This window comes from Pristiophorus japonicus, unplaced genomic scaffold (genome assembly GCF_044704955.1).
Source record: "Pristiophorus japonicus isolate sPriJap1 unplaced genomic scaffold, sPriJap1.hap1 HAP1_SCAFFOLD_62, whole genome shotgun sequence".
Taxonomy (NCBI): domain Eukaryota; kingdom Metazoa; phylum Chordata; class Chondrichthyes; family Pristiophoridae; genus Pristiophorus; species Pristiophorus japonicus.
Genome location: NW_027254531.1, coordinates 3,869,475 through 3,889,796, shown reverse-complemented (window position 1 = coordinate 3,889,796; position 20,322 = coordinate 3,869,475). Strand labels below are relative to the sequence as shown.

General features: G+C 46.0%; 1 non-coding gene across 1 annotated transcript; it reads right to left on the bottom strand.

Moving 5' to 3' along the window:
- Positions 1-5,097: 5,097 nt before the first annotated feature.
- On the bottom strand, positions 5,098-5,192 carry trnai-uau (transfer RNA isoleucine (anticodon UAU)). The gene is made up of 2 exons: positions 5,155-5,192; positions 5,098-5,133 (listed from the first exon to the last, which is right to left on the bottom strand). It is a non-coding gene; the product is annotated as a tRNA-Ile (tRNA).
- Between the last annotated feature and the right edge of the window lie 15,130 nt (positions 5,193-20,322).

Genomic DNA, 20,322 nt, shown 5'->3' with positions numbered 1-20,322 from the left:
AGTTCACCACTCAGACTTCTTGTTTCACGACAAAATAAATTGAGCCTGTCGATTCTTTCCTGATAATATACCATCTTCTCCGCACCCTATCCAGTGCCTTGCTTATCTTCTTTCATAATATGGCGACCAGAATTGCACACAGTACGCCGAATGTGGTCAAACTGGAGAGAGTTCTGCATTGGTCGGTTTTAAAACGGCGTGTCCAGCTGCCTGGTCTAATTAAAAGGGGCCCGCACCTCATCTTTTGAGGAGACATTTCACTACCATCCTGTCGTAACTGAAGGCCGTTTGCTTACAGAAGCTGATTGTACATTTTCAACATTTTCGATATGGGCAGGACAGGTCGTGAAGGGGATGTTTTGCAGCGTATTTCTGTATGGATGCAAAAAGCCTGAAATGGAATAGCTAAGTTGTGCTAGATGGCAGCCGAGAGGTTAAGGCGATGGACTGCTCATCGATTGTGCGCATTTTCTATGTTGAGCGTTTGTTGCTGATAAACCTTCCAAGCATTTGATTGAATATTACATAAATTAAGCTTTGAATCTAAATCTCCAAAAAAACTGTCATTTCCTGAAAAAATACCTTATCCATTAAGCTGCGCACTCACTGACAAAGTCACGGTGATTTCTTATATTTTCTTGATATGCCAACTGAATTTACTGACTGGAGGAATTGTATTAACTCCACGTGATCGGCTCGGCTCATCCTTGGGTCGAATTGCGATTGGTGCGAGCAAATCCTGCAGCAAAATCTGAAACTGAGTCATTACTGTTCTTTAAGGAACGAAAAATGCCCCCTACAGGTCCTGCTATAAAGTGGGCACAGTCCCATCCAACTCTCATGATGCTTAATCACCTCTTAGCGGGACTGGAGAACAATTTTCAAGAAGGAGGCTCGTGGTCTGCTCAGCAGAAAGTCAATGTTCTGCATGTTCTTTCTGACAGCTTTCCAATTGGACACAGGCATCCAACTGCCGTGCGAGCATTGCTGACTATTCCTAGTCAACAATATTGGAATGTGTTTACAAAACTAATTTTGAATATGTGACCTGTATTATGAAGTAAATTTTGCAGCATTAATAGCTTTATATTGTCGTCTGTCTCGCTATCCTCATAATGTACACTCTACATTAAGATATCTATAATCGGTGCTGCTTTATTTCACTGTGAGCGTGAAGGGACATATCTGTGAAGATATTTGCCCCGAATTTACACCATTCTGTCCGATAGTCCACGTCTTTCTTTACCCATTCCTACCCTTTTTGCAGGTTAGATCAGCCCAGGCCGTCCATTGAAGCCTGAGAACTTAATCAGCGAAAAGCAGAGAAATACAAGAGGCAGAGATAGGGAGAGATAGAAAGATGAATGCGAAGGCAATTACAGAAAAGGTCATTGCATCTTGAGCGGAAATCCTTTTGCTCTCTTGAAATGTTGTAAAAGCGTAAAAGATAATTGGGTGACAGTATAAACGTGCTTCGCTCCCTGGCGATCTCTCAGGCTCTGAGAGAGGGAAATGTAGCCCGCAGCTGGAGCTCTTATTTATTCGAGCAATGAATGGAGCTTTAAACAGTGTAGTGGCGAGCAGGTAAACTTGAGTGTATATCAGGCCCAAAACATTGAACCTTCCGGCTATCACAGACAGTTTCGGTTTGCTGCAGACTTTCACTTTCCAGCCTCGGAATCAGCCAACCCTGTTGCAGGGCTATGGGGAAAGAACGGGGGATTGGGACTAGCTGAGAGCTGGCACGCTCTCGATGGGAAGAATGGCCTCCTGCTTTGCGGTAACCATTCAATTAATTTACGATTGGACTTTGATAGGACTCGAATCGACAAGTTTGAATGTTTCTATCGAACAGAATCAGCGAGAAGTCCAATGCACGAGCCATTGCAACATTGAGCACAACATTATTAACGAAATCCTTGTTTCTGTTGAATATGGTGCAGGAATTATGTGGAGATAACCAATGCGTTTACATATCATCTCTGTGAAATCGAGTGTGTTTCTGGCACATTATTCTTTACATCAGAGTTCTTCATTAAATGTCAAAACGCCTCCACTCCATCCCATAAATTATTACAATTCTCATCCTCCGTTGCAATATTGTTAGCATGAGGAAAATAAGTGCTGGAATAAAACAGTGAATATGTAGATAACGTTTGGGGATACAGCAATTGTACCTTCGATTCCTGTGGAAATGTTACAAGCAAAATTATCAGTTGTTTTAGGTGAGGCTCGAACTCACAACATCGACTATTCCGGGGCTGATACGATCATATAAGTACTGCGTGCTATCCAAGTCCACCTCTGCATGTGTGCGGATGTTGTGTGGTATTAATGCTTCCATCATACAGCTGCCGATTCCACCTGTCTTATAATTCCTCCCCTAAAAATCTATCGTGGCTTGGGGTAATTGACATTTTCAAGTTTCACAATGATAGATTTTTGTTAGGCAATGATACGAAGACTTATAGAAACATAGAAACATAGAAAATAGGTGCAGGAGTAGGCCATTCTGCCCATCTGGCCTGCACCGCCATTAAATGAGTTCATGGCTGAACATGCAACTTCAGTACCCCATTCCTGCTTTCTCGCCATACCCCTTGATCCCCTAGTAGTAAGGACTTTATCAAACTCCTTTTTGAATATATTTAGTGAATTGGCCTCAACAACTTTCTGTGGTAGAGAATTCCACAGGTTCACCACTCTCTGGGTGAAGATGTTTCTCCTCATCTCGGTCTTAAATGGCTTACCCCTTATCCTTAGACTGTGTCCCCTGGTTCTGGACTCCGCCAACATAGGGAACATTCTTCCTGCATCTAACCTGTGTAAACCCATCAGAATTTTAAAGTTTCCTAAGAGGTCCCCTCTCATTCTTCTGAACTCCAGTGAATACAAGCCCAGTTGACCCAGTCTTTCTTGATAGGTCAGTCCCACCTTGATGGGAATCAGTCTGGTGAACCTTCGCTGCACTCCCTCAATAGCAACAATGTCCTTCCTCAGGTTAGGAGACCAAAACTGTACACAATACTCCAGGTGTGGCCTAACCAATGCCCTGTTAAACTGTAGCAACACCTCCCTGCCCCTGTACTCAAATCCCCTCGCTATGAAGGCCAACATGCCATTTGCTTTCTGAACCGCCTGCTGCACCTGCATTCCAAACTTCATGACACCCAGGTCTCGTTGCACCTCCACTTTTCCGAATCTGTCACCATTCAGATAACAGTCTGTCTCTCTGCATTTACCACCAAAGTGGATATCCTCACATTTATCCACATTATACTTCATCTGCCATGCATTTGCCCACTCACCTAACCTATCCATGTCGCTCTGCAGCCTCATAGCATCCTCCTCGCAGCTCGCACTGCCACCCAACTTAGTGTCATCCGCAAATTTAGAGATACTACATTTAATTCCCTCATCTAAATCATGTATGTACAGTGTAAACAGCTGGGGCCCCAGCACAGAACCTTGAGGTACCCCACTAGTCACGGCCTGCCATTCTGAAAAGTACCTATTTACTCCTACTCTTTGCTTCCTGTCTGACAACCAGTTCTCAATCCATGTCAGCACACTACCCCAAATCCCTTGTGCTTTAACTTTGCACATTAATCTCTTGTGTGGGACCTTATCGAAACCCTTCTGAAAGACCAAAAAGACCACATCAACTGGTTCTCCCTTGTCCATTCCACTGGAAACATCCTCAAAAAATTCCAGAAGATTTGTCAAGCATGATTTCCCTTTCACAAATCCATGCTGACTTGGACCTATCATGTCACCTCTTTCCAAATGCGCTGCTATTACATGCTTAATAATTGATTCCATTATTTTACCCACTACCGATGTCAGGCTGACCTTCTATAATTCCCTGTTTTCTCTCTCCCTTCTTTTTTAAAAGTGGGGTTACATTGGCTACCCTCCCCTCCATAGGAACTGCTCCAGAATCAATGGAATGTTGGAAAATGACTGTCAATGCATTGGCTATTTCGAAGGCCATTTCCTTAAGTACTCTGGGATGCAGTCCATCAGGCCCTGGGAATTTATCGGCCTTCAATCCCATCGATTTCCCCAACACAATATCACGACTAATAATGATTTCCCTCAGTTCCTCCTCCTTATTAGATACTCTGACCACTTTTATATCGGGAAGGTTGTTTGTGTCCTCCTTCGTGAATACTGAACCAAAGTACTTGTTCAATTGGTCCGCCATTTCTTTGTTCCCCGTTATGAATTCCCCTGATTCTGACTGCAGGTGACCTACGTTTGTCTTTACTAACCTTTTTCTCTTTTCATATCTATAGAAACTTTTACAATCCGTCATAATGTTCCCTGGAATCATCGCAGGCAAATGGAGTTATGACATAGTTAGTTAAAATGCGGAGCATGATTGAATGGCTGAATATCCACCTCCTGTTTATATTTTCCTATGAATGTAGCAGGTAAGAAATAGAAAGACCTGCAAACAAACATTGCATTTTATTCATATTTAACAGCAACAAAATCTGTGCCATGCCCAACTATGCTGTGGTCAGAAAAAAGCTCCCTAAGCTTCGGAAACTACCGTGGCTTTTCTGTGGCTCTCTTTCCTCTCTTCCCTTCCTCCTACACGCTGCCAGTTTTTAAACATTGTTTTAAATGTTGCTCTGGGCAGGGGCATTCGACAGTCTTGGAACCCTCTCTACCGTTTCATTGCTTGATTTTTATGTTGATTAATTATGAAACTCTTTGAGCTACAATGGTAGCGCTTGCGACAATACATTAAAAGGCAGCTTATTGGAAACACGTTCTGATCATAGTTTGGTTTTTTGCACAATTGAACCTATATCGGTGTTAAATTTACAATAAACTATATCTTGTTATAAATGTTGGCTCATTAATTCCCTAGTGTCAGATGAGGAATTGTTTGATCCCCTCATTTATTTCATGTCGGGAACAGGCACGGGTATTCATTCAGAAATAACCCACAGATTGACACTATGATGACCGCAGCAAGAGACACAGACAGCACCAGAGAACATGGAGAAGAGACAAGAGAGATGGATAAATACAAAACGGCCTCACACTCTGAAATGTACAAATGTCACATGCAAACGCATCGGCTGCTCTCGGTGAGTCTCGAACTCACAACCTCGGCATTTCTCGTGTTTGATACTGTCATATAAGTACCGCACGCTAACCAATTGCGCCACTAGAGCTGCAGGTCTTGCTGTTTCAGTGCTCCCATCATGCATCTGCCTGTTCCACCTGACTTGCAAGAAAGAAAACAAAGAATCATCGAATCATTCAGCACAGAAGGAAACTATTCATCCCATCGTGTCTGTGCCGGATCTCTGCAATAAGCCTTCAATTATTGAGACTCCATAGATTTTCGCCATAGATGTGTTTTATTTTTGTGTGTAATGTTTTGTTATTTCTAATGAATTTTGGATGTCCTTGCGGGAAATTTAAAAGATATTTGTGCATCTATCTGTGACATGTAAATACAATTGTGTGGAACCTTGATAATCAAATTATTTGCGTATATCATTGCGTTTTTATAAATGTATTTGTTTTTATCTCTGTTTTCTTTCTGAATTTATCTCCAAGAATCTCTGTGCTGCAATTGTATTTACTTTTATTTGCGAGGTGTTTACAAGTAACATAGATACAAAGATAGACACAGAATATACATATATAACACACACAGGTGCTCCACAATTCAATTATAAATAACGTTGTTGCTTTCAAATACGTAAACGAACACAGATGTACAAAATATATGTATATCCCACAGAACAAATTGCTACTTAACATAGAGACATTAAAATATATTTAGAACTATCGCTGATCAAAGAACATTTTGCTCTCTGCGGTCCTCAGCAAATTCTGCTGTACCTGTTTTGCCTGTTGTGCTCGGTGTCAGGGAAGGTTTGTTCGGGCAGTGGGAAATCGTTTCCCATGGATGGGCTGCAATGCGCTGTCTGAGGCCACGTTCACTGCTATGTTTGATATATACTAATCATCTGGACTTGGGTATACAGTGCAAAATTACACCATCTACAGATGTTTCATCCTGATACACAAATCCACTGCCAAATTAGTTCAATCTCTCTCCGGACCCAGGAGTTAATCTACCCGCGAGTACTTTGGTCCAAGCTCTGTTGATGTCCAACCCGACCTACTGTAACAGGTCCGTCCTGCGCCAGAACTGGTCCCAATGTCCCAGGTTTCTGCAGCCCAACCTCGTGCACCGTTTCTTCGAAAGTCAATAGCGCGGGGCACTGGGATTAATCCATGGAATACCTTTGTGGTCCTGCTCATTAATTTCCTCAATTATACCTGAAACTCTGAATGAAGGAACTCATCCCCTTATCTCCTTATGTCTTGGTTAGCACATAGATCAGGGTTATGCTGATCCCCTTCACACCTCGAAATGTTCCTCACCACTCAGTGATGTTCTGTACCTGACAGCAGGGAGGATACACACCACGCACATCTCAAGTTTGCCGTTGAATAAATGCCCTGACATTCGAATCCTCAATGATGTCAAATTACATAACGTTTTAGTTTCAAAAGCAAAGTACTGCGAAGCCTGTAAATCTGAAATGACATCAGAAAATGTTGGATATATTCAGGCAGCATCTCTGGAAAGATTTCTGATGACGAGGTTGTGTTTAAATGTCATTGACGTGAAGCGTCAACAATGCAATCCAGATACTGCCCGATGTAATCCCAGTGCGCCAGTTTGCGGGTATTGAAACCAATCTGGATACCGCACATCAATCTGGGAGCTAAATTGATGTTGTTGTTCTTGTAAAGTCGCAACAGCAGAAGACTGCAATAAAATATCCAAGTCTTTAAGATAAATCATATGTTTCACAGTTAACAAAACGAGCCAGTTCCAAAAGACATTCAATCTTCAAAACGGTTAAATTGCGCGGTTAAATTTCCGGCATGTGTGCCAGGGCAAAACACAGGCTTTGGCTGTTTTTTTATAATTGCAGTTCAATGCTGTTGCGACTAGTTTACTTTGAACATTCTCCCTTTGAAGATTCTCACAGCAGCCGTCTGACTGGCTCACGAGTTCTCGGCCTCAACGTTTACTCACCCCTGTGGCGCCACCTAGTGGTTAGGTTGCTGCGCTCTCTTCTGGTCGGCACAGGTTCGATGCCCGTTCCGGGATTTATTAAATTAAAATGAAGCTTATTAAATTAATTTCATAACTCTCTGTGAAAGATGAATAATTATTGAAATCGCCATTGATAACTTGTCAGCACGCACCCGTCGAGGCCCCTCAAGTGCGCTTCTCAGAGCGCGATGTGCATGTGCCGAAAATCGGCACTGGGACAATCAAAATGGCTTTTGACAGATCCAACGCATCCCCGTGAGAAAGGTCTTTGCGGTCGGAGATTTGCACTATTTGCCCAACTCTTGCCTCGAAGATCTCCTTCAAAATCTTACGCCTGCTAAAGGTGACAGAGAGATGAACAGGCAGGGGGAGACAGTTATGTGCACGTCAGAGAAAGAGAGAGACAGACAGGGGGTTGTGATGGAGAGGAGACAGTCCGGAGAGACAGAATGCGAGACAGAAGGATTTTGAAAGAGACAGAGCGACAGAAGAGGGGGAGGGGTGAAAGAGTGAGTTAATTATGGTGGGGGTTATAGAGAGAGACAATACTGAGGGGAGGGGGCGGCTTGATAGACCGACAGGGTGAGAAAAGGTTGGAGACAAACTGGGGGGCTGGGAGATATGGTGGGAGACAAAGAGAGAGATAGACGTGGAAGACAGAAGGGTGTAGTCAGAAGTGGGAGAATAATGGAAGGGGGCAGTGCGTGACAGACAGGGGAGGCAGACAGGAAAAATTGACGGAACGCAGACAGAAACCGACAGAGAGGGGCAGACGGGGGTGAATGGTGGAAGTGGGAAGTGCTTGACAGACAGGGGAGGCAGAAACGGAAGACTGACGGAAGGCAGACAGAGAGCGATAGACAGGGGCAGACAGGGGTGAATGGTGGAAGGGGACAGTAATTGGCAGACAGGGGAGGCAGAAGTGTGTTAGCCAGAAAGATAACAGATTGGGCTGGGATAGAGAGTGAGAGTGAGAGAGTGAGAGCCGGTGGGGTGACGCAGTGAGTGAGAGAGAGAGGGGGTGAGACAGAAGTGTAAGGGACAGAGAAATGGAGGATTGGTTGAAACAATCGGGGCCAACAGGGCGAGTCGGCGAGAGATACAGAGTGGGCAGACAGCAACGGCAGACAGATGAGGAGACAGAGACAGAGAGAGAGGCATACAGAAGAGACAAGACCAGAAAGACAGAAGAGGAGGGAGAATGAAGAGACATACGGGGGATCAGATAGAGAGACAGATAAGGGTAGGGGCGTGGGGAGGGAGATAGAGGGATGGAGACAGGCGGTGGAAAAAGGCAGATGGCAAGACAGAGAGAGGCAGGTGGGGGAGAAGGAAGGCGGAGACAGACCGAGAGAGAGAACGAGAGAAACCTTCCGGTAGCAGAGTGGGAATATTACTGAACTAATCCAGTGGCCTGGACTAAAGGTCCCGAGATGTAAGTTCAAATCCTGCCACCACAGCTGAGGAATTTAGGTTCAGTTAATTACATCAATCTGGATTTAAAAAGCTAGTATCAAAACTGACCATGATACTACTGGATCGTCGCACCAATCCAGCTGGTTCACTAATGTCCTTTAAAGGATGAAATATACTGTCTTTTCCTGCTCTGGGCGAGACGTGACTCCAAATGCACAGCAATGTGGTTGACACTTCAATGCCCTCTACAATGGCCCAGCGAGACACTCAGTTGAATCAAACCGCTGCGACAATGTCAGCATTGTGGGAGTAACTTAACCACACAGACTGCAGCGGTTCAAATAGTCGGCTCACCACCACCTTCTCCGGGGCAGTTTCAGAAGGACAAAGAAGGAAGGAAGGCCTTAGTAGCGATGCCCAAAATTCTGAATTAATTCAAAAAAACACGTTGGAGACAGGGAAAGAGAGAGATATCTAGACCGAGGCAGTCGGTGGGGTAATGGATGGGTCAAACGGAGTGAGAAAGATAGGGAGACAGACGTGGGGAGAAAGAGGGAGAGAACGAGAAGGCCGAGACACAGAGTGAGACGGACAGGCAGATCGGCGGAGCAAAGAGAGATAAACATTTGGGGGTGACAGAGAGAGTGCGAGATGGGGAGACCGCTGTGGATAGACAGGGACAGACGGGTTTGATGCAGAAGTGAGTACACGTGAGGCGGGTTAGAATGGGACAGACGTGGGATAGAAATCGGCAGAAATTAGACACGGAGAGACAGGGAGAAAACGACGTGATAGACAAAGAAAAAGAGCTGGGGGAGCGAGAGACAGAGAAGAGAGAGCAACACATTGGTGTGTGTTGGGATAGAGATTGACTGGAAGAATGGTGGATTGCGATAGACTGTGGTAGATAGATGATATGTTACAAAGGCAAAGGCAGAGACGCTGCCAGACGGGAGCAGGCAAACTGGTAAGCCAGAGCGGACAACAGAGGGTGAGAGAAAGACGGGCGATATAGAGGAAGGAGATACAGAGGGAGGTACAGAGAGAGACACACACACAGGAGGTGATAGAGAGAGAGCGACAGACCTTGTGGTGGAGATAGTCCTACTGGAAATGTAAAAGAAGGAGACAGAGTGGGCGAGACTGATGTTGATAGACAGACGGGAGGATGTAGAAGGGGAGAGAGATACAGCAGAGGGAAACGGGGAAGACAGAAATAGAACAGAAGGATCAGACAGACACAGTCAAGCAGGAAAGATAGGGAGAGGGAGAGCCAGAATGGGGAGACAGAGAGGGTGCAAACGACGAAGTTAAACAGGTGGGAGACAGGGAGGTAACAACAGAGACAGACAGAGAGAGAAATAGGTGGACAGACTGCGTGGCCAGACGGACGGAGAACTGCAAGGGACAGACTCGAGAGACAGACGGGAGAGGGATGGAGGGGGAGAGACTGATGGGCACAGAAGGGGAGGCAAAAATAGAGATAACAGCAGACGAAATAAAAAGACAGTGGTAAGTCAGATGGAGAGACAGGCGGGAGGTGCACAGAGAAAGACAGACGGGGGTTACACAAGTGGCGAGAAAGACGGTGGAGTGAAATGTTGGGCGAGAGAGTTTTGGAAACAGATGGGGAGACAGAAAGAAAGACAGACGTGAGAAGACAGAGAAAGTAAAAAAACGGGGAGACTGTTTCCAGTCCCGCTCTCTCGTCCAATTTTAGTGAATAACAATGTAACTGGCACTGCAAATAGTGTCGTGGAACATAAAGTTGCAAAGAGACATTAATTAAGTGTTTGCGAAAATAACTGTGTAGATATAGGTCCCTGTGGCGAAGTGTAAGTTCTTCCACATTGACCCTAAGAAAGATGGATCAGAGCACATTATAGTTAGAAACTGTACCTGACAATGATATTTACGGGTGCAAGTACAGAAATCTTTCCTAATCACCCTGTTTTTGGTGGTCATAATTCACCTGTCTTTTGAACACCAAATGCTCCTGTTTGTGAAACTCATAAAATCCCTTCGCCGACGCTCTGAAATCCCCATGTTTCAGGAGCGCCTAATCCCTCTGTTTCAGGAGCTCCTTATTCTTCTGTTTCTGGAGCTCCTTATCCCTCTGTTTCAGGAGCTCCTTATCCCTCTGTTTCAGGAGCTCCTTATTCCTCTCTTTCAGGAGCTCCAAATTACCCTGTTGCAGGAGCTCCTTATCCCTCTGTTTCAGGAGCTCCTTATCCCTCTGTTTCAGGAGCTCCCTATCACTCTGTTTCAGGAGCTCCTTATCCCTCTGTTTCAGGAGCTCCTTATCCTTCTGTTTCTGGAGCTCCTTATCCTTCTGTTTCAGGAGCTCCTTATCCCTCTGTTTCAGGAGCTCCTTATTCCTCTCTTTCAGGAGCTCCAAATTCCCCTGTTTCAGGAGCTCCTTATCCCTCTGTTTCAGGAGCTCCTTATCCCTCTGTTTCAGGAGCTCCTTATCCCTCTGTTTCAGGAACTCCCTATCACTCTGTTTCAGGAGCTCCTTATCCCTCTGTTTCAGGAGCTCCCTATCACTCTGTTTCTGGAGATCCTTATCCCGATGTTTCATGAGTTCCTTATCTCTCTGTTTCTGGAGCTCCTTATCCCTCTGTTTCCGGAGCTCCCTATCACTCTGTTTCAGGAGCTCCTTATACCTCTGTTTCAGGAGCTCCCTATCACTCTGTTTCTGGAGATCCTTATCTCTATGTTTCATGAGTTCCATATCCCTCTGTTTCTGGAGCTTCTTATCGCTCTGTTTCTGGAGCTCCTTATCCCTCTGTTTCAGGAGCTCCTTTTCCCTCTGTTTCAGGAGCTCATTATCCCTCTAGTTCAGGAGCTCCCTATCACTCTGTTTCAGGAGCTCCTTATCCCTCTGTTTCAGGAGCTCCCTATCACTCTGTTTCTGGAGATCCTTATCCCTATGTTTCATGAGTTCCTTATCCCTCTGTTTCTGGAGCTCCTTATCGCTCTATTTCTGGAGCTCCTTATCCCTCTGTTTCAGGAGCTCCCTATCACTCTGTTTCTGGAGATCCTAAACCCTATGTTTCATGAGTTCCTTATACTTCTGTTTCTGGAGCTCCCTATCACGCTGTTTCTGGAGCTCCTTATCCCTCTGTTTCATGAGTTCCTTATCCCTCTGTTTCTGGAGCTCCCTATCACTCTGTTTCTGGAGCTCCTTATCCCTCTGTTTCATGAGTTCCTTATCCCTCTGTTTCATGAGTTCCTTATCCCTCTGTTTCTGGAGCTCCTTATCCCTCTGTTTCATGAGTTCCTTATCCCTCTGTTTCTGGAGCTCCCTATCACTCTGTTTCTGGTGCTCCTTATCCCTCTTTTTCATGAGTTCCTTATCCCTCTGTTTCTGGAGCTCCTTTTCCCTCTGTTTCTGGAACTCCTTATCCCTCTGTTTCTGGAGCTCCTTATCCCTCTGTTTCTGGAGCTCCTTATCGCTCTGTTTCTGGAGCTCCTTATCCCTCTGTTTCTGGAGCTCCTTATCCCTCTGTTTCTGGAGCTCCTTATCCCTCTGTTTCTGGAGCTCCTTATCGCTCTGTTTCTGGAGCTCCTTATCCCTCTGTTTCTGGAGCTCCTTATCCCTCTGTTTCTGTAGCTCCTTATCCCTCTGTTTCTGGAGCTCCTTATCGCTCTGTTTCTGGAGCTCCTTAACCCTCTGTTTCAGGAGCTCTTTATCCCACTGTTTCAGGAGCTCCTTTTCCCACTGTTGCAGGAGCTCCTAATTCCTCTGTTTCAGCAGCTCCTTATCCCTCTGTTTCAGGAGATCCTTATCCCACTGTTTCTGGAGCTCGTTGTCCCTTTGTTGCAGGAGCTACTTATCCCACTGTTGCAGGAGCTCCTTATCCCACTGTTTCAGGAGCTCTTTATCCCACTGTTTCAGGAGCTCCTTATCACACTGTTTCAGGAGCTCCTAATTCCTCTGTTTCAGCAGCTCCTTATCCCTCTGTTTCAGGAGCTCATTGTCCCTCTGTTGCAGGAGCTACTTATCCCACTGTTTCAGGAGCTCCTTATCCCTCTGTTGCAGGAGGTCATAATTCCTTTGTGTCAGGAGCTCCTTACCCCTCTGTTGCAGGAGCGTCTAATTTCTCTGATTCAGGAGCTCCTTATCCCTGTTTCAGGAGCTCCTTATCCCTCTGTTACAGTAGCTCCTAATTCTTCTGTTTCAGGAGCTCCATAAACCTCTGTTTCATGCGTCCATTATCCCTCTGTTTCTGAGCTCCTTATGCCTCTTTTTCTGAAGCTCCTTATGCCTCTATTTCAAGAGCTCCTTATCACTCTGTTTCAGGAGCTCCTTATCCCTCTGTTGCAGGAGCTCCTTATCCCTCTATTTCAGGAGCTCCTTATCCCTCTGTTGCAGGAGCTCCTAATAGCTTTGTTTCAAGAGCTCCTTATCCCTCTGTTTCTGGAGCTCCTTATCCCTCTGTTAGAGGAACTCCTAATTCCTTTTGATATCGAATGGTTTACGCACTTTACTGTCGGCGTATCGTTGGTCCAGGGATATGGTTCTCTCTTTGTGATTTTCACAGTGGAAATGCGAGAGGTCAAGGATCAGTTTGTGTCTGTCTGAACCGATTTGCTGTCAGTCCAGGAATAATCTGTCCCTTTAAAACAGATTTTCTCATAATCCTGGATCATGTTGTATCGTTTAGAAGGAGTGTGATTTCTGCTGCAGTGACCGAATTGTTAAACTGTTGTATTCCAAATGGGGTTGCCTGCACCGGTGCGCACCCAAATCGCAGTGCATCTGTTCATTTACTCGAAATATGCTGATCTTTTTCGAAATCCACTCCTTAATATAGCAGTTTGCCCGAAGTTGCTCCCAATGTAATCAACAGCACATTTGGCGCAAATGGCAGAGACCGCGTGGCTTAATCGTAAAGTTATCAGAAGATTGCAGGTTTGAGTCCTGCCGTGGTCAATTAGACTGCTCTGTGAAATTTGATATTCTTTGCTGGGATTCTGCCGAAAAAACAATCATCTCGGACAATTGCTTTATGAATCTAATCGCACGTATTCATCATTGTGCATCTGGTTTCACGGGTAGAGGAAGCTTTGAAGTGGATTTTCTTGCACTTTATATATGTTTGCATACAAAAAGCGTGAAATTAATGGCTGACGCTTCGGTAAGTAAAAGACGAGGTTGCCGAGAGGTTAAGGCGATCTACTACAAATCCGTTGTGTTCTGCACGCATGGGTTCGTGTACCCATCCTCGTCGTTGTTGTGTTACAAATTTGACCCACCCCCCGCTGGTCGTTTGTCAAACACATTTAACCTCATCGCCAAATTCCTCTTTCGCTAACAAGAATGCAGCAGTTTGCTAATGTCATATCTCAAATTAATAATATATTCGTCAAAGGTATGACATTTGTAGGACTATGGAGAGGGGGACTAATTAGATAGTTCTGGAGGGACAGCACGCGCACGGTGCGTCGAATATCTTTTCTCAATACCGTGAGAATCTGAGAGCTATTGCCTTCACTGTCGGCGGCTCGTTCTAGTTGGTGTCTGATTGTCGCTGAGGGATGATCACATTTGAAATGCGAGAGATCCCAGGTACTAATCCTGTACGAGCCCCGCTAGTTTTTACTCAAAATTCCGCTTCACACAGCCGGTCGACATGAGAGAAAATAAAAATATTTCACATTAAAACGTGTGATTTTGTGCCGATGATCCCACAGCGTCCAAATTCTAGCGCAAAGTGAAACTCACCCAACTGTGTAAAGTTAACGTATCTGAGATGTACTCAGCTCTGTGTCTCGTTGGATATCCTGAACCCGTGTTTGGTCCGGCCCATACTTGATAAGTGTATAAACCTGTCAGTCCGCATAACCTCACCTCAACTGGGATATGCATACATTCAGCGTCAATCTCCAAATCTGCCCTGAATATGAGTGCGTCCTGTTTTTCTAGAGCTGAAAAGATGTGAGAAGCTGGGTTTTGAATTAGTCACTTGGCTGCCGAATTCAAAGCGGACAGGGAATCAATCCGGGGTCGCCAAGCTGCCTAGTCTGACTAAAAGCCGTTGAACCATCTATTGCAGGCATGTTATAGTCTTCTGACCTCAACATTATGTTCAACGTATCGGATCGGATCATAAGCATCGTTCCCATTTTCTGGAAATGGTTCTGCTGTTCCACGAAAATCTCCTCTGGACCATCCTTTGTTACGTTGTTGCCCGATTACCAACTGGCTGGGCGAAGATAAGGCAGACAAGACAAGAGCCCATGTCCTGACCAGCTGTGGATCGAAAACATACGCTTTAATGAAAGACCTGCTGGCACCAAAGAAACCAGCAAGCAAGTCGTTTGAGGAGTTGAGCGCATTGGTGAGAGACCACATGAAGCCAGCGAGTAGCCTACACATGCCTAGACACAGGTTCTACAACTACAGACGCTGTGTGGGCCAAAGCATATCCTACTTCGTGGTGGAACTTCGGAGGCTGCTAGTTCATGTGAGTTCCCCGATGAACTAAGGAGAGAAGTATTGAGAGGCTTTTTTATTGAAGGAATAGGCCACGCAGGCATATTCTGAAAGCTTATAGAGACTAAGAACTGGAATCTAAAGGCAGCAACACTGATCGCACGGATGTTCTTGGCAGGCGAAGAAGAAACGAGGCTGATCTATACTTCGGGTATGACAACCAACTAGGCATCGGAACAAGGGATTCACATTGTGAAACAACCCACTACCCCCACACACAGTCAAAGGCAGGAGAGCATGCCTTCAACAGCAGGCAGTGGCGCCAGAAGCCATCAAAATCAAGGGCCACATGAACGGCCGATCACACCTCATCAACCCACAATGCGATCAATCAACAGCAGATTGAGAGAAGCTCAAGGGAGATCAGCCAGACGCAGTACATCCTTTGGAATTAATGGAAGCGCTCTGTGTTGGAGATGTGGGGGAAGGCACTCAACCAGGTTGTGTCGATTTCAGCATGCCGTTTGCAGAAACTGCAACTTCACATGGCATCTGACTCGCATTTGCAGAAGAACAGCCGTTCGGCTGCTATACGAATCGGAAGGGTTGGAAAGCGGACCAGAAGATGGTTGGAATAGTGCACGGGACGCCGAGATATAGCGGGTTAACACGATCAATGTCCACTGTTCTTACACCAAGACGCCTCCAATTATGATGAGGGTTCTACTCAACGGGATACCCGTCAACATGGAACTGGACACGGGGGCCAGTCAATCCCTCATGAGCGTTCAAAAATTTAAACAGCTGTGGCCGCACAAAAGCAACAGACCAAAACTCACAAAGACCAACACCAAACTAAGGACCTATACGTGATGAGGGAAAGTGAGAAACCGAACTGGCCCGGCTTCTGCGGGAAGACATAATTTCTCCCGTGGAATTCAGCTACTGGGCAAGCCCCATCATCCCCTTCATGAAGTCTGATGGATCCGTGCAAATCGGTGGGGATTGCAAGTCTACCATAAACAGAGTCTCTCTACAGGATCAATACCCGCTGCCCAGAGCAGAGGACCTGTTTGCCACATTGGCTGGAGGAAAACCTTTCTCGAACTTGACCTCACATCTGCATATACGATGCAAGAACTGACTGAAGAGTCTCAGCTACTCACCACCATCAACACACATCGAGGCCTTTTTAGTTACAATCGATGCCCATTTGGCATCAGGTCGGCGGCTGCTATATTCCAGCGCTACATGGAGAGTCTGCTCAAGTCTATCCCGGGGATGGTTGTGTTTCAAGATACCATACTCATCACGGGCAGGGACACCGACTCTCATCTCCGTAATCTTGAGGGAATACTCGGTCGATTGGATTGGGTAGGCCTAAGAGTTAAGAAATCCACTTGTCTGTTTCTCGCGCCTGAGGTTGAATGTTTTGGCAGAAGGATTGCCGCTGATTGAATCCTCCCAACGGAATCTAAAACCGAAGCGATTCACCTGGCACCCAGACCCTGGAATGTCTCGGAACTGCGTGCCTTTCTCCAGGCACCTCAATTACTTTCGGAACTTTATGCAGAACCTGAGCACGCTGCTGGAGCCTCTCCACGTGCTACTCAGAAAGGGGTGCGATTGGTTTTGGGGGGACGCCCAAGAACGTGCCTTCAATAAGGCATGCAACCTCCTATGTTCCAAGAGCGTTTTAGCCTTTTTTGACCTGGGTAAAAATTAATCCTTATGTGTGATCCGTCAGCATACGGGGTCGGTTGCGCTTTACAGCACGTCAATGATGCGGGTAAAATGCAGCCCGTTGCTTATGTCACCAGGTCACTTTCGTGGGCAGAGCGCGGGTACGGTATGGTTGAGAAGGAGGCATTTACGTACGTGTATGGTGTCAAAAAGATGCAGCAATATCATTCGGGGGCCAAGTTTGCATTAGAAACTGACCACAAATCTCTCACGTCCCTCCTATCCGAGTGCAAGGCAGCCAATGCGTCGGCGCGCATTCAGCGGATGGCTTACGACTACACGATAAGGCACAGACCAGGCACAGACAACTGTGCCGATGCGCTTAGCAGGCGACACCTGGCGACCACAGACGGTTCCGACGAACAGGACTTCGAGACGGTCATGACAATCAATGGCTTTGAATCCACAGGTTCACACATGAAGGCTCACCAAATCAGAGCCTGGACGAGGAGCGACCCCACGGTATCTCTAATTAAAAGATGAATTTTAACCGGTGACTGGGCAGAGGCTCGCGATGGCTGCCCCAAGGAGGTCAAACACTTCCATAGATGCATGCATGAACTCTCACTACAGCCAGACTGCCTGATGTGGGCCGGACAACTAGTTATGCCCTTACGAGGTAGGGAGGCATTTTACCAGGAGCTCCATTGCAAGCACCCGGAGATTGTCCTTATGAAAGCATAGCCAGATCTCATGACTGGTGGCCTGACATTGACGCGGACTTGGAGCTCTGCGTCCATCGGTGCACCATTTGTGCCCAACTCAGTAATGCCCCCAGGGATTCCCCCCCTAAGCCCCTGTCCCTAGCCAACCAAACCGTGGTCCTGGGTGCATGTAGACTATGCGGACCCATTCATGGGCAAAATGTTCCTCGTAGTCGTTGATGCATTTTCAATATGGATCGAATGCACCATTTTAAAAACGAGCAGCACCTCCACCACTGTGGAGAGCATTAGAACCATGTTTGCAATGCACGGCATTCCTACATATTGGTCAGTGATAATGGTCCGTGCTTCACCAGTGCTGATTTTCACGATTTATAGTTGACCACGGTATAAATCACGTTAAGACGACACCTTTCAAGCCGGCCTCCAAAGGCCAGGTGGAGCGAGCAATGCAAATCATTAAAGAAGGCATGCTCAGAATCCAAGGTCCCACGCTGCAGACGCGCCTGTCGCGACTGCTGCTGGCATACAGATCTCGTCCACATTCGTTGACTGGGGTTCCCCCCGCGCAACTATTGATGAAACGAACCTTAAAGACCAGGCTCTCGTTAATCGTCCCAGTCATGCATGAAAGTGTTGAGGCTAAGCGTCGACAGCTAACTGAGTACCATGACCGAAATTCGAGAGGGGGGTGGAATTAGATAGGGGACAAAGTGTTCGTGCTAAACTATGGCCGGGTTACCAAATGGCTTGCAGGGACAGTGACAGACAAAGAGGGAAACAGGCTAGTGGTTGTACAAATGGACAATGGCCAAACCTACCTGAGGCATGTAGACCAAGTAACAAGTAGATTCACTCATTTCACTGAAATACCAGAGGCAGACTACAATGTGGAATTCACACCACACCTGGTGGACAGATAGGTGGAACAATCTGAGGAAAGGGCAGTCTCAACAGACAGCCCAGGTGAGATACCAGCAATCACACCGAACGAGACAGACAGCCCAGGCTAGATACCAGCAATTATACCGAACGAGACAGACAGCCCAGGCCAGATAACAGCAATCACATCGAACAAAACACAGGCAGCAAGCAAACAACGGACCCACAACTGAGACACTCCATGCGAGAGCGTAGACCACCTCCGAGACTGAATCTATAAAGGCAATATGAACTTGGGGGAGGTTGATGTCAAGTATCTCACATTGCTCTATATAACTGTATCTTACCATGCGAAACATGATTGTAACTGGATATGACCTGTAACAATAAGCATACCTTACCACCAGGGGTGCACTTGCAGGAGAATCTCCATACCTGTCCCACTGAGGTACATAAAGGGAGGTCTCAGGCAAGTGCGGCACTGGAGAGCTGTGAATTAAAGGTGCAGGTCCTGAGTGAACTTGACTTCAGCATGTGTCTCGTGGAAGTCAATACATATGAGTCAGGACTTAACACTCCAAATTTACACAATACCAAATTTTGCGCTGATGGTGGAGGCCGTGTGCTCTAATGGATGAGGCGTCTGACTTCGATTACAACCTCGACGTTATCAGAATGATTGTAGGTTCAAGTCCTACTGCGGTCAATTCGTTCGCTGCGTGAAACATTATATTCTTTGTTGTGATTCTGCCGAAAAACCAACCATCTCTTCCAGTCACTCACCTGAAGTAAAGGAAGGCTGTTTGCTTTAAGAATCTAATGGCACGTTTTCATCATTGTCGATCTAGTTGCACGGGCAGAGCAAGCTGCAAAGTGGACTTTCTTACACATTATTTCTCTTTGCATACAAAACGCAGGAGATTGAATGATTGACAGTGCTCTGAAAAAGAGACGATGTTGCCGAGACGTTAAGTTGATAGACTGCTGATCCATTGTGCTCTGCACGCATGGGTTCGAATCCCAGCCTCGTCGTTATTGTGTTACAGCTTTGCCCACCGTGGTCGTTTTGTCAATCACATTTAACCTCATTGCCAAATTCCCCTTTCACTGACAATGCTGCAGTTTGCTCATGTCATGTCATGTCTCAAATTAATAATATATTCGTCAAAGGGATAATACTTGTAGAACTGTGGCGAGATGGACTAATTAGATAGGTCTCTGAGCGACAGCGCAAGCACGATGGGCCGAATGTCATTTCTCACTACTGTCAGAATCTGAGAGATCCCCTCTTTTCTGTCGGCGGCTCGTTGGTATAGGATTATGATTCTCGCTTTGGATTGGCCACATTTGAAATGTGAGAGGACCTGGGTCCAAGTCCCGGACCAGCCCCGCCATTTTCAACTCAATATTCCGCTTCTCACAGCCGGTCGACGTGAGAAAACAGAAATATTTCATATTAAAACGTGTGATTTTGCGCCGATATTCCCAAAGCGTCCATATCCCAGAGCAAAGTGAAACTCACCCAACTGAGTAAAGTTAAAGTACCTCAAAGGTACTCGACTCTGTGTCTCGTTGAATAACCTGAACCCGTGTTTGGTTCCGGCCAATACTTGATCAGTATATCTTCCAGTCTGGACGCATGAACTCACCTCAATTGGAATAAGCATACATTAAGCGTCAATGTCCACCTCTGCTCTGAATATGAGTGCATCCTCTTTCTCTCGAGCTGAAAAAATTTAAATTAGTCTCTTGATTGCCGAATACAAACCGGACAGAAAATCAATCCGGGCTGGCCATGTTGCGTGGTCTGATTAAAAGACGTTGACACCCAATATTTTTGGCATGTTATAGTCTTCTGGCCTTAACCTTAGGTTCAACATATTGTATCATAATCATAGTCTGGTAATGGTTCTGGTGTTCCCACTAACACCTCCTCTAGACCATCGTTTGTTACCTTATTAGCCGATTCCCACACACTTTGCCAATTCCCCATTATGCCATTCATTATTTAATCGATCCTGCATTCCACTGTATCAAAGACGTTCACTTTTGTCCTTTCTCGCTGCGTG